Source organism: Nyctibius grandis, chromosome 19 (genome assembly GCF_013368605.1).
Source record: "Nyctibius grandis isolate bNycGra1 chromosome 19, bNycGra1.pri, whole genome shotgun sequence".
In the NCBI taxonomy this organism is placed as follows: Eukaryota; Metazoa; Chordata; class Aves; order Nyctibiiformes; family Nyctibiidae; genus Nyctibius; species Nyctibius grandis.
The window spans coordinates 2,059,106-2,070,372 of record NC_090676.1 but is presented as its reverse complement, the minus strand read 5'-3'; positions in this window follow the sequence as shown (position 1 = coordinate 2,070,372).

Genomic DNA, 11,267 nt, shown 5'->3' with positions numbered 1-11,267 from the left:
CTAGGGCTGCAGATCAAACAAAATTGTCTGGACTGGCCTTAGATCCAGGACTTGATACTACGTATGGCTACAAAATGAGAAGGAATAACAACATTTAGACAAGAGGCTTCTTGATTTAAGTTTTCTGGAGATGAATTGTGAAAAAAGAAAGAGCTATCCTTCCAGACACATCAAGCCCGCAGTGGAAAAAAAACAAGAATCACCCTGGTAAATGAGACTCAAATAGGAGAAAGTGAATCAGCATCCGAGATGTATTTATGCTTTAAGGTGATTATCTCAGCTTCCTTCATTAACATGATAACAGCAGACTCTGCAAACAGGCATGGGGTAATACTGTAGATGTCTGCACTTTCATTTCACAGAAGACAGCTGCCTGGGAGAATGGGATTATTCTGAAACTCCTCCTTGCTGATTCAACCAAAACAGGTTGCGGTGATTGCGCTCGCCTCGTCTTGTTTAATACAGAAAGCACTCAAGCGTAATGGCAGCGCAGTTGAAATCTCCAAACACAGATCAGACAAACTCCTTACACATGTGATTCCAGGGCTTCCATTCAGCATCTGCTCCCCTTCCTGCTAGAGCCGCTTGAAAAATAGCAGTTGGCTTATTTTTTTTGCACAAAAATTGTTAAAATAAAAGCTGGGTAAAACATTTCCCACTATTGCTAGAGCAGCTGTGGTGTAGGCAGAGAGCTCGCAGCAGCAGGGGTAGAGGGGAGCACCACCGTGCTGCCCTGCAAACTGTCGCTGAGGCAGAGAGGAAGATTCAGCGGCAGCAGCTGCTCTTGCAGCAAGTCCCCGAGAAGATCAGAAAGAGCTCGAGGAATGTTTTAGGGATTCCCAAATACCCAGAGCCTTCCCAGGTGTATTCATGATTCCTTCCAGCCTTTCACTGCCAGGATCGCAGAGACTTGCGGCCCCTCTGTTTCCAGACAGAGAATTACAGGAATTAGCCAGGAGAAGCACCCAGAGAAGACACTTGCCCCCTGCAACTGCCTTGCTCTCCCTGGCTTGAAGAGCCCCAGCAGCCTCCGAGAGCGGAAAAAGCAGAGTAGGGCTGGGAAGGCAGGGCCTGGTGGCACTGGTTAAATCCCAGCATTATTCTATTTCTCAGCCACTTACCACAAGGTGTCTCCAGCGGTACAGGCATTGCTGCGGGGTTTGGAGGGGGCACCCCAGCATCTGCTCCTGGGCTGGGGCAGGGCAGGGACCCCCACAGGCACAACTGCAATCCCTGTCCCTACTCCCAGCAACCCCCAGCTCTACAATCTTGCCAGTAAGAATCAGGTCTCCATCCTTCATTAGCTGGGATACTTAATTGCTGAGAGCAAGCAATTTTCATGAGAGTGAGCTGAAGCCAAGGTTTTTCTTGCTTTTCCTTGTCTTTATTTTCCTGTTTTACAGTTTCCTCCTTCCTTTTTTATTTTAATTTTTTTATTTTAATATTTTAAAAACACCAGTCAGCTTGAATTAGCTTCTGAAGTCCATCTTAGTGATGGTCAGTTAAAATGAGGTGGTTTTATTTATTTGAAAGAGCAAATAGTAAAGAGGTATTTTAGGCTCCATGTCAGGGCCGGGCAGGCTGAGCTCAGGCGCTCAGGCAGCCTGACCTGTAGCCTTTCAATACTGATGGCCAGTTCAGTCAACAGGGTAATTTGTGGGTGACAGGATGACTCATGTAAATTAAGAGCTGGAGGCGTATTCAATCAGAGAGTTATGTTTTCACCATTTTCTTTTTTATTTTGGAAAATATGCTCTGTTGCATTTTCTGGTCAGTTTGGCACTATACCACTTTCAGAAGCATGTACTATATATGCATACACACACACACATGCATATATGTAAATACATGCAGATATATGCATTTACGCTAGTATTACTGTTAACACACCAACAGCCAATCACTTGAGCTCCTCCTGCCCATGCAAAGTGTGTGTGTGTGTGTGTGTGTGTGTCTCCTAAAGCTATCCTCTTGCCTCACTTCATCAAGGGCTCTGTGAATAATTGCTGAAGCAAGAGGAGGAACATATGTCTTGATTTCCACTGTATTGCACCGTGCATAACCACTGCCGCTTGGAAAAAGAACTCATAAAGACCTGGATTCATCTCACTTAACCGCGTTGTCAAAGGAAAGCAGCCAGGAGATGGTACAGCCTGGCTAGGAGCGGGATAAAGAGTCACCAGAGGTCCCTGCCCTTGGGGACATACAGCAGCGAGGTGCTGCTTCTCTTCTTGGTACTGCCAGGAGCACCGGTGAGCCCCGTTCAGTGGCCTGTGTCTCTCCTGTCTCATTGTGGCCTGTCTGCTGTGATTTGGGAGAGGGTTGCCAAATAAAAATATCAAAAATCAAGCTTTTCATATTTATGGGAGGGAAACAACGATTCCTGGATCTTTCAAGTGATTCATGGACTGAAGTGTGAAAATAATAAAGGTACAGCGAGACAGCAGCCATATCCCATTTTCCTGCTTTGGCTTTGGTAGTCCTACATGTCCTACCTGCAGACTCGCCTGTTGAGCTGCACCAGCCACAATTTTTGTCCATCTTCCCTTAAAAACCACGAGGGCTCAGCTGTCCTGCTCAAAGGCCTTTCCAAAACCTCCTTCCTCCAGCAATAGGAAAACATCTTCAAATTTCCAATAGCAATGTATTCCTGCCCAAGATGAGCCTTATTTGATTTCCTACCCGTATTATCTTCTAAGTTAAATCATTCCCCTTCCTCCCACCCTGAATGTATTTATGAAGAGTAATCATATCCCCTCTTAACCTTTGTTTTTCTAGGCTAAACAAGCCAAGCTCTTTTAATCTCCTCTCCTAAGATAGGTTCTCTATTCTGCTAATCATCCTGCCAGTCCTTCCCTGCACCTGTTCAAGGATAAATTCATCTTTTTCCAAAGAGAGGTCCCAGAACTAGACACAATATCCCACACGAGGTCCTACTGATGCCGGTACTAACATTTCTGTGTATACTGAGTAAATGATTTGTTGCATGAGCCTTTTTGCACAGCAAATGGAAAATAGCTACAAATCCATAAACTAATAACCATAACACAATCTTACTCAAGGAGATGGCTGTTTTACTTGGAAAGGCATGCTGCTGCTTTGCATTTGTGGGTCCTGGTCCTTAGCAGGCCTTAATCAGTGGTTTTCCATATTTCATTTACCCTGGATGAGCATCAGGACCTTGCGCTGAAGGAGGCACTGAGGGAAGTCTCGTCCGTGTGTCACTCAGCTTTTGCTCTGGCAAAACTCTCTTTGAAATGACAGCTGAGGGTTTGAACTGTGAAGACACAGAGTCAAATGATGAAAAGCATTTTGCATTCGTCTCTTCTTTGTTCAAAATGATTTTCCAGTTTTACTTGGGATTTAATTAAATTTCTGTGACCCAGGCAGGGAGTTCAGCCTTTCTTGATTAATGCTTTTAGGTGGCTCTTGATAAGAATTTAGCATCAACAATTGAGCTAACAAGCCCCAGTGAACAGTTTATAGCAGGAGACTAATTCTATTAATGCTTTGCAGTGTCAGGACTCCACTTTGAGCTCGCAGTCGAGAGGAGAGATGGGGGAGAGGGAGCAAATGTAAAATTTGGGAACTAAATCACCAAGATTCAGCTTCTTTGTGGGCAGAGCTCATCTGGAAACTATTTTAGCTGACAACATCAGAATTTCACCTGTCCTTTTTTTTTTTTTCCTCCTGGCTGATGCTCTGCACTTTCTTGGCGCGTTGTGATAACGGCTGGGAATAAGGAGTGGAACTGAATGGTGACGTTGATAAGAGAAATGAAAGGGTAATACGATGACATGATACTGGGGTAGGGCCTCTGCAGTCAGCCCTGCCTGCGCTGGATGTGTACCGGCGTACAGGATGGTCAGGACAAAGACGCTTGTGCTGACGGTTGCAAATGAGTCTGTTGTGAGGGAAAAATTGAGGTTAACGCTCTGCAGAAACATTTCTGTTACTTTTTGGTGACAACAGAAATACCTTGCAGGTCTGTCGTGCCGTTCAGCACTGAAACAGCCTGGCTGATTCACTGGCATTTTCTCTCTTTCCCTCTCCTCCCTACCCTGCTTAAAGTACTGCTAAAATCTCACTCTGTCTGAGCTAAAACACAGCCTGATATCATTAAACCATAGTGCAAAGTCTGGGCCAAGACATCACAGTTGATCCACAGGCTTTAGGAGGACCAGGGATGTCCATGGGCAAAGGGACACTTCCAAAGCTGGTGGCTAAATGAGGAGTACGAGCTCTGCAGGGGAGATGCGGCTCGGTCAGCACAGAGCTCTCCAGGAACCATCCAGCACCCTTGGTGCTTTCCGAGCTGTTACTCCTGCCCTTCTCAAGAACAGGGACAGGCACTAAGTGCTGCTGGAACTGGTCCCCCCCAGGGAAGGCTGCAGCTGGGAGCCACCCAGCAGGGCTGGGTGGCTGTACCCTTGTATTCATCCGTGCTCCGGTCTGTGTCCCATGCTCATAGTATGTGCCTGTTTTTATTTTATTTATTTTACAAAGCAGGCTGAGGATTCAATTAAATTATTTAGGCAATTTGATTACCTCCACTGTCAGTGCAGTCGTTGGGGAGGATTAGCAGTGTCTCAGCCCCTCATCAGCAGGAGGTGGGGTGGGCACACATCCCACATCACACACCGCCTCCTGCTCAGCCCCTACCCCCTGTGCACTTCATTTGGATGACAACTCTTTGCTGTCTGTAGATGAAACCAATGACAAAACATACCAAGGGCACACAGACACCCTCCCTCACCCCCCACACATGACTTTTGCTGCAGCATCGCTGCAAATTTTTAGTTGTCAGCAGGGGAGCATGCTCATCAGCGGCCTCCATCCATAATCAGTATAAAGAGGATGCGCATACGTAAGTCCTGGAAGCTCCCCAATATCAGATCACAGCAGGGACTGAACTAATACCCATGTTCCCTCTCCTGAAAACGTGAAGACCCACTGAGAAATCACAGATGAGGGAGGCTCTGACAATGCTCCCGACTCTCAGGACAAGAGGCAGCCAAAGCATCAGTCCCTGAAGCGCCTTGTGGTGCTGCTGGGGCTGGGCTTGCCATGGGAGCCACGTCGTGAGCGCCGACAAAGACCCTCGTGCCTTCATCTCTACAGCTGTTGAAAATGGCCCCGTGCACAAAGGGCAGCGTCCTCATTAAATTTCGCAGAAGGTTGCCATGTGGCCAGCAGAAATTTTGTTTTGTTTTATTTTGATAAGCGGCACGGTTAATATATTCACCACCTCCAAACGTAATGGGGTGACAGATGGGAGCTGGGCTCTGGCTTTCATGAGAAAGGCTCCTCTCAGCAGGGAGGCAGTAAGTTTCCCACCTAATCTTCTGTAACCTTCAGACTGCTAACAACTGTAAGAAGCAAAGCAATGGGTAGTTATTAAATTAATGACTTCATCCCCAAGGTGGTAATAAATATTTTACAGTTTTATCTCTCCACCCTGTAGACTACTCTAGACAGACTACACTGTTTATTAATATAGCTTCTGGATTTATGTTATTTAATTGCTAAACAGCCTCAGCATGGTTGGGCTGGATTATGAAATGTTGAAGCCCGAGGAGTTCTCTGGCAAATGGCAAAACCTGAGAAGCTGATCCTTGATCTTGGGCTTGATGAGCTTCAGCCCAAAAGCAACTCCCCCGTAGTGCTAAGGCCACATTTGCCCCTGTTTGAGTCCAAACCATTTGGCTGTTGTCTCTTGCTTAGTTTGGGTAGACTCTGGGTGCAAGGAAGAGGCAAGGAAAAGTTTTGGCATATTCTGCCTTCAATAAGGGCGTGCTGGAGTTAACCATGGCCACAATGCTGCGGGATCAGACATCATATCTTAGCACGGACCAGTCCTCCCGGTGTGGTCCAGCCCTTCGTGCTAGTCCTGGAGCTCAGGCAGAGCGTATGTCCTTGCTCTACCCCTTCATGGCTCATGTTTCTTCAGATCATCACAGATAGTCACTGACATCCAAACAAAAGAGCGTTGCAGTTGTATAAATGAAAGCAGGCTTTAACGGCTGTTATACTTCCTTGTTGACAGCGTTGAAAGTGTCTTTAAATCTGATACTACCATTTTTACAACAATTGCTGATTTATTCATCCCACTGAAAGAAGGGGATGAAGGCATCTGGAGTAACGAGGGCTATTTGTCTGAGGAACACATCATCTGTGTGCTTTCCTACAGCTTCAGTCCCACGAGCCCTTCTGTACAAAGCGGAAGGTCGTTTCAGGATGTATCTTCTCATAAAACTGTAGAAGTGAGAGCGTTAACAAGTGCGAGCCAAAGCCTTTAATCCAGCCAAGTTGTGCTCAGTGCTTGTTGGGAGGGGAGCAGTTTTCCATTGGCTGCAGTGTCATCTCCAGCCCATCCGATCGCTCCCCAGCTTCAGCATCATCTTCTCAGGGCCCAAGGGGGGTGAATTCGATGCCAAATGGCAGCTCTAAAGAGGAAAGTTGCCTTCTCTCCCCAGTAACCTGATGAAGAACAAGGCAACCCCTTCCTGACCACCCAGCTGTGTGGTTTTTGGGACACCTGGGTCACAGGAGCAGTGTGAGATGGACTGAGCCTTGAGACTTCACCCAGAGGAGCTCTGGGGCAGGGGGACCAAAAATCAGAACAAATGCATGAGGCTGGGAAAGAAACCCCTTTCTGCGCACGCCCAAAAGTCATCGCTGGAGCTCGTGGCTCTCCGGGAGAGGCTGGGTAAATGTTGACAAGTGGAAGATACCACTGGAGCAGGAGCATGGAGGGATGGGTCGTTAGCAGCTTTTAACAATTAACAGTGGCATCAGTCAGGCCAAATGACTCTCTCGTTGGTCAATGATTTATCAATGTGTTTAGAAACAACCACGTGCTGACAAGTATCTTTTCCCTTGCATCCTTGAAGCAAAAGACCCGCTCTCCTCTGCCGCTCAGCTCTCACCCTACGCGTGTTGGAGGAGGCTTAAGAGCTCTCCTAAGCACACCTATAAACTGCCAGTGTACCATCTTAAACCAATTCAATTCCCTTCCCTGCGATAAAGGACGCCGGTTCAGAGAAGATAACATCTCGCAGCGATGGCTCCCAAAGCTGCAATTTAACACAAATCTAACCGCTCTATTATGCGGCACAGCCAATTCGTTAAGAAAGGACAAGCGAGCATGTCTATTAGCTCTATCATCATAATCAAATATTGGCACAAGGAACTGCTCGGCGGTGCAAAGTCTAGCGAAATCCCCCATAAAACAATTATGTGCCCTTCAGAAAAACAACATGCCAGCCAGTTCAGGTGAACCATTGCACGAGTCGCCCTGTTTTTCTCCTTTTAAGATGTGCAGCCTTTTGTGCCTGAAACACCCCTTTGACCCAACTCACTCAACTCCAAATGGCCTTAATATGATTTACCTTATTTCACCTTGGAAGCTACAGCACAGCAAAACTGAATTTCAGCGACTTCAGAAATGACGTCTCCAACGCAGAGACCAGTGAGAAATTGTCTTCATTGCCACAGCTTCAAAACATCAACTCTTGCCAGTGAAAAAGCTCTATTCTTCCAGGAAGGCAATCTGTGAACACGGCAACCAAGCAGATATAAGTGAGGAAATCGTGTTGACAAATACAAGCCATCTCCCAGCATTTTAGCTAAACCTCGGAGATCCATTTGGCAAGGCTTTTTGTAAATCCAGGAGGGGAAAGTGTCCGTCTCTGTGTCCCATCCCAGGGTTGGCATCTCCTGCACCGCTCCCAAAGGCGTCTCCCCTGCTTGCACCCTGTCTGCGGGAGCACGAAGCCACAAAGCCCTGGGAATGCTGAGGGCTGGGGTGCAGGGTGTGAGCCCTGCCCAGAGGAACGCTGCCTGCAGCCCTCCTGCCTTGGGAAGGGGCTCCAGCAGAATCACAGCATCACAGAATCAATCGGGTTGGAAGAGCCCTCTGGGATCATCGAGTCCAACCATTGCCCTGACACCACCATGGCAACTAGACCAGGGCACTAAGTGCCATGGCCAGTCTTTTCTTAAACCCCTCCAGAGATGGTGACTCCACCACCTCCCTGGGCAGCCCCTTCCAATGGCTAATGACCCTTGCTGAGAAGAAATGTTTCCTAATGTCCAACCTGAACCTCCCCTGGTGAAGCTTGAGGCTGTGTCCTCTTGTCCTATCGCTGGTTGCCTGGGAGAAGAGGCCGACTCCCACTCCACTACAACCTCCCTTCAGGTAGTTGTAGACTGCAATAATAGCAACTAACTCAATACATACATACCTTTGCTGGGACTTTTGGTTCTCCCCCTCATGGGACTAGCGGTATTTTAGGCACCCACTTGGCCGGATGGTGACAGCTCTGTATCCTTCAAAGCCTTCAGAGATACCAAACCTAAATTCCTGCTAACCCCCCTGGTTTAGTAGGCAGGGAGAGGCAGGTTTGGGGTGGGCAGTCTCTATCCGCAGCTCCGAGGAGGGAGATCACGCCGACCCTCCAAGCCACCCAAGCGGGGACAAAGCCCATCGGGGACACGTCGGGGCCGTCGGCAGCAGCTTGAAGAAAGACCATTGGAACTAAAGTCACAAACAGAACTGGGTTTTATTACGAAATAACCCTGCCAGTACATAAGGAAGTTCTGTCTGCAAAATACATTTCCTGAGGAAAGTAGATCACAGTATTCGTTTTCACAGAATAACATGTAGCCTGCTATAACTTTCAATGTGACTCTTTATTATTTAAATATTAACAGTATTCCTTCACATAAACAAGTACTCAGTCATCACATAACCGACACACAAACGACAAAATAAATATACAACAAGAGCACAGTTCGTTTTTCCCGACTTAAATATTAAATAAATAATAAATACAGAATTTTCATTTCCTGTTATCAGTGCCTGAAACAATATGAATGAAAAAGAAAAGAAAAACTGAAAAAGAGTCTCTCTTCCCCCCCCAGTGCCCCTGCCCCCGCAAAAAAACAAACCAAAAAATTATCAAAATGTCTCAGTTATAAAATATCTTTAAAAAAATTCCCATCGTTAAAAGAATAAATAACAAAATATATAAAAAATAACTTGGTTGCATCAAAATTACAAGTAGGAGGTGTAGATAGGGGTTTTTTTCTTTTTTTTTCTTTTTTTTTGGAATATCATTTTTTATGGTCAAAAGTTTTAATTTTTAACTTCTTTTTTTTTCTTCTTTTCTCTTCTTTTCTATGGTGCGGTGTCCAGTTTAAAATAAGTATAAAATTAATAAATAAAAAAGTTAAATAAATAGCAAAAAATTAACATAAGGTGTTGTAAATATAAATTACATACATCTTGCCAAAATTAAATAATTTACAGGATAATTAAACTAACTACTTTTTTTTTTTCCCTCTCTTTCTTCCAGGAAGTGCAATTTCTCTACTTTTAAATACTAACTGAATTGCAGTCACAATCAATTTGGACTCTATTTACATGTTAAGAACATTGTGTTTTTAACACCTCAAATTATTATTATTTTTTTTTTTTTCCCTTTCTTTTGTATTTTTGCACTTGGAATGGGTTCTAAAATAAGTGAACTCATGGAGTCTGATCCTGCAAACACCTAAGTGTGTGAGCAAACCCACCCACACCAGCTGCCCTACTGAGCTCAACAGGGGAACCAACACGAATCCAGTTGCTTGTGAGCTTCGAGGCCGGATCTGGTGGCCGCTGGGAAGCTTCTACTGACTTCTCCAAATTGTGGATTACACCCTAAATATCTGCAGGATTGGGCTCGAAACAACACCACAGTCTTGCCTTGGTATGGGGTCAGCAAAATCCTCCCTAGCTCTGCCTGCCCCGCTGCCGGGAGGGATGCGGGATGGGGATGCGGGAAGTGGGACGGGGATGTGGGATGGGGATGTGGGACGGGGATGCGCCCCACACTGGGACCCCTCCGGGGGTGCTTGCCCCCCTCTGCTTCCAAAGTGTTTGCAGCAGGGACATGGCAAGCTCCAGCTGGGAGCGAAGGTGGGGGACATCAAACCCGCGGGGTGACAGCTGGCCCCACACGCGATGGAGCAGGTGCTGGAGAGCAGCATCGCAAAGACATTCAGAGTTGTTCTTTAAGTGCACAGTGGGCTGTGTGGACCGAGCTGCTTACTTAATGCTTCTTTGGAAGAATACTCAATACCTGAATACTCTTTTTTTTTTTTCCCCAGCATTTTTTTGCACTGTGATTTTGCGCAAAACGTAGAACCCCAAACCAAAAAATACCCATTGCCCTATGGATACCTGTAAGAAATCAACTACTGATTCACAGTAGGTAAGCACTTTGCTGGCCATCAATTAACATCTCTCTTTCTGTTGGTTTTTGTTTCTTACGGTATTTTTTTGTTCATCACAATCTCAAACGTTCTCTGGCATCGATGTATGATCTCTGGACTGGCAGTACTGCGCCACTGTAAGGATGATCACAATAATGAAAAGAACCAGAACTGTCATCAAACAGATTTCCAAAAAATCATATACACCGGACCATGACACATTGAAGAATTCTTCTGTATGAAATATCTGGTATTGGCCTATTCATAATAGCTATTCTCATATTTAAGACAGACAAAGGAATACTGTAGTTGCAAACTCCAAAAGCTTCCCTGAGAACCTTTTTTCCATTGCGCTTTCCACTGGAGATCCAGAACTGCTCTTCAGATTTCTTTCAGAAAATAAAAATAAGGTACTTTATAATACTTCAGAGTTCCCATGCCCAGTGGATATCTGAACACCTCGGGGTTGGGAGGCCCAGCACAGGTTCAGATTTACAGGTAGCTTGCAGCTCCAGCACTTGTAGCGACATAGAACATAATTCATGTGTGAGTAGGTGATCTGGACATACAACCATAGACAACATGAGGGTTTAAGCCAGTCATACGCTAGTCTTGGATCAGACAAGACCCTGTTCTTGTAACGTTTTAACTCTTGGATCAACTCTGCAAGAGCACAGCAACTCATGAAAGATGCCTGCTCTTCACCAGCTACCAAGCCCCACAGCCTACTGGAGAATTTAACCTTCCATCCTGGTCTACCTCGTGGTCCAGGTAGAAAAATCTCACTTTTCTCAAAAAGGTCCAAAGTTAAGTAAACGAGAACATTGAGTTCGATCAGTTCCACGTCTCAGAAATGGCCTCTTGGTTACGTTTTGGTCCTTTTTTTTTTTTCTTTTTTTTTTTTTTTTTTCATTCATTAAACAAGTTTTCTAACTTGTAAACCTGAATACTTGGAGGGAAAGTTCCATCTTACAGTCTGTTTGCTTGCTCGTCTCCATCCCATGACA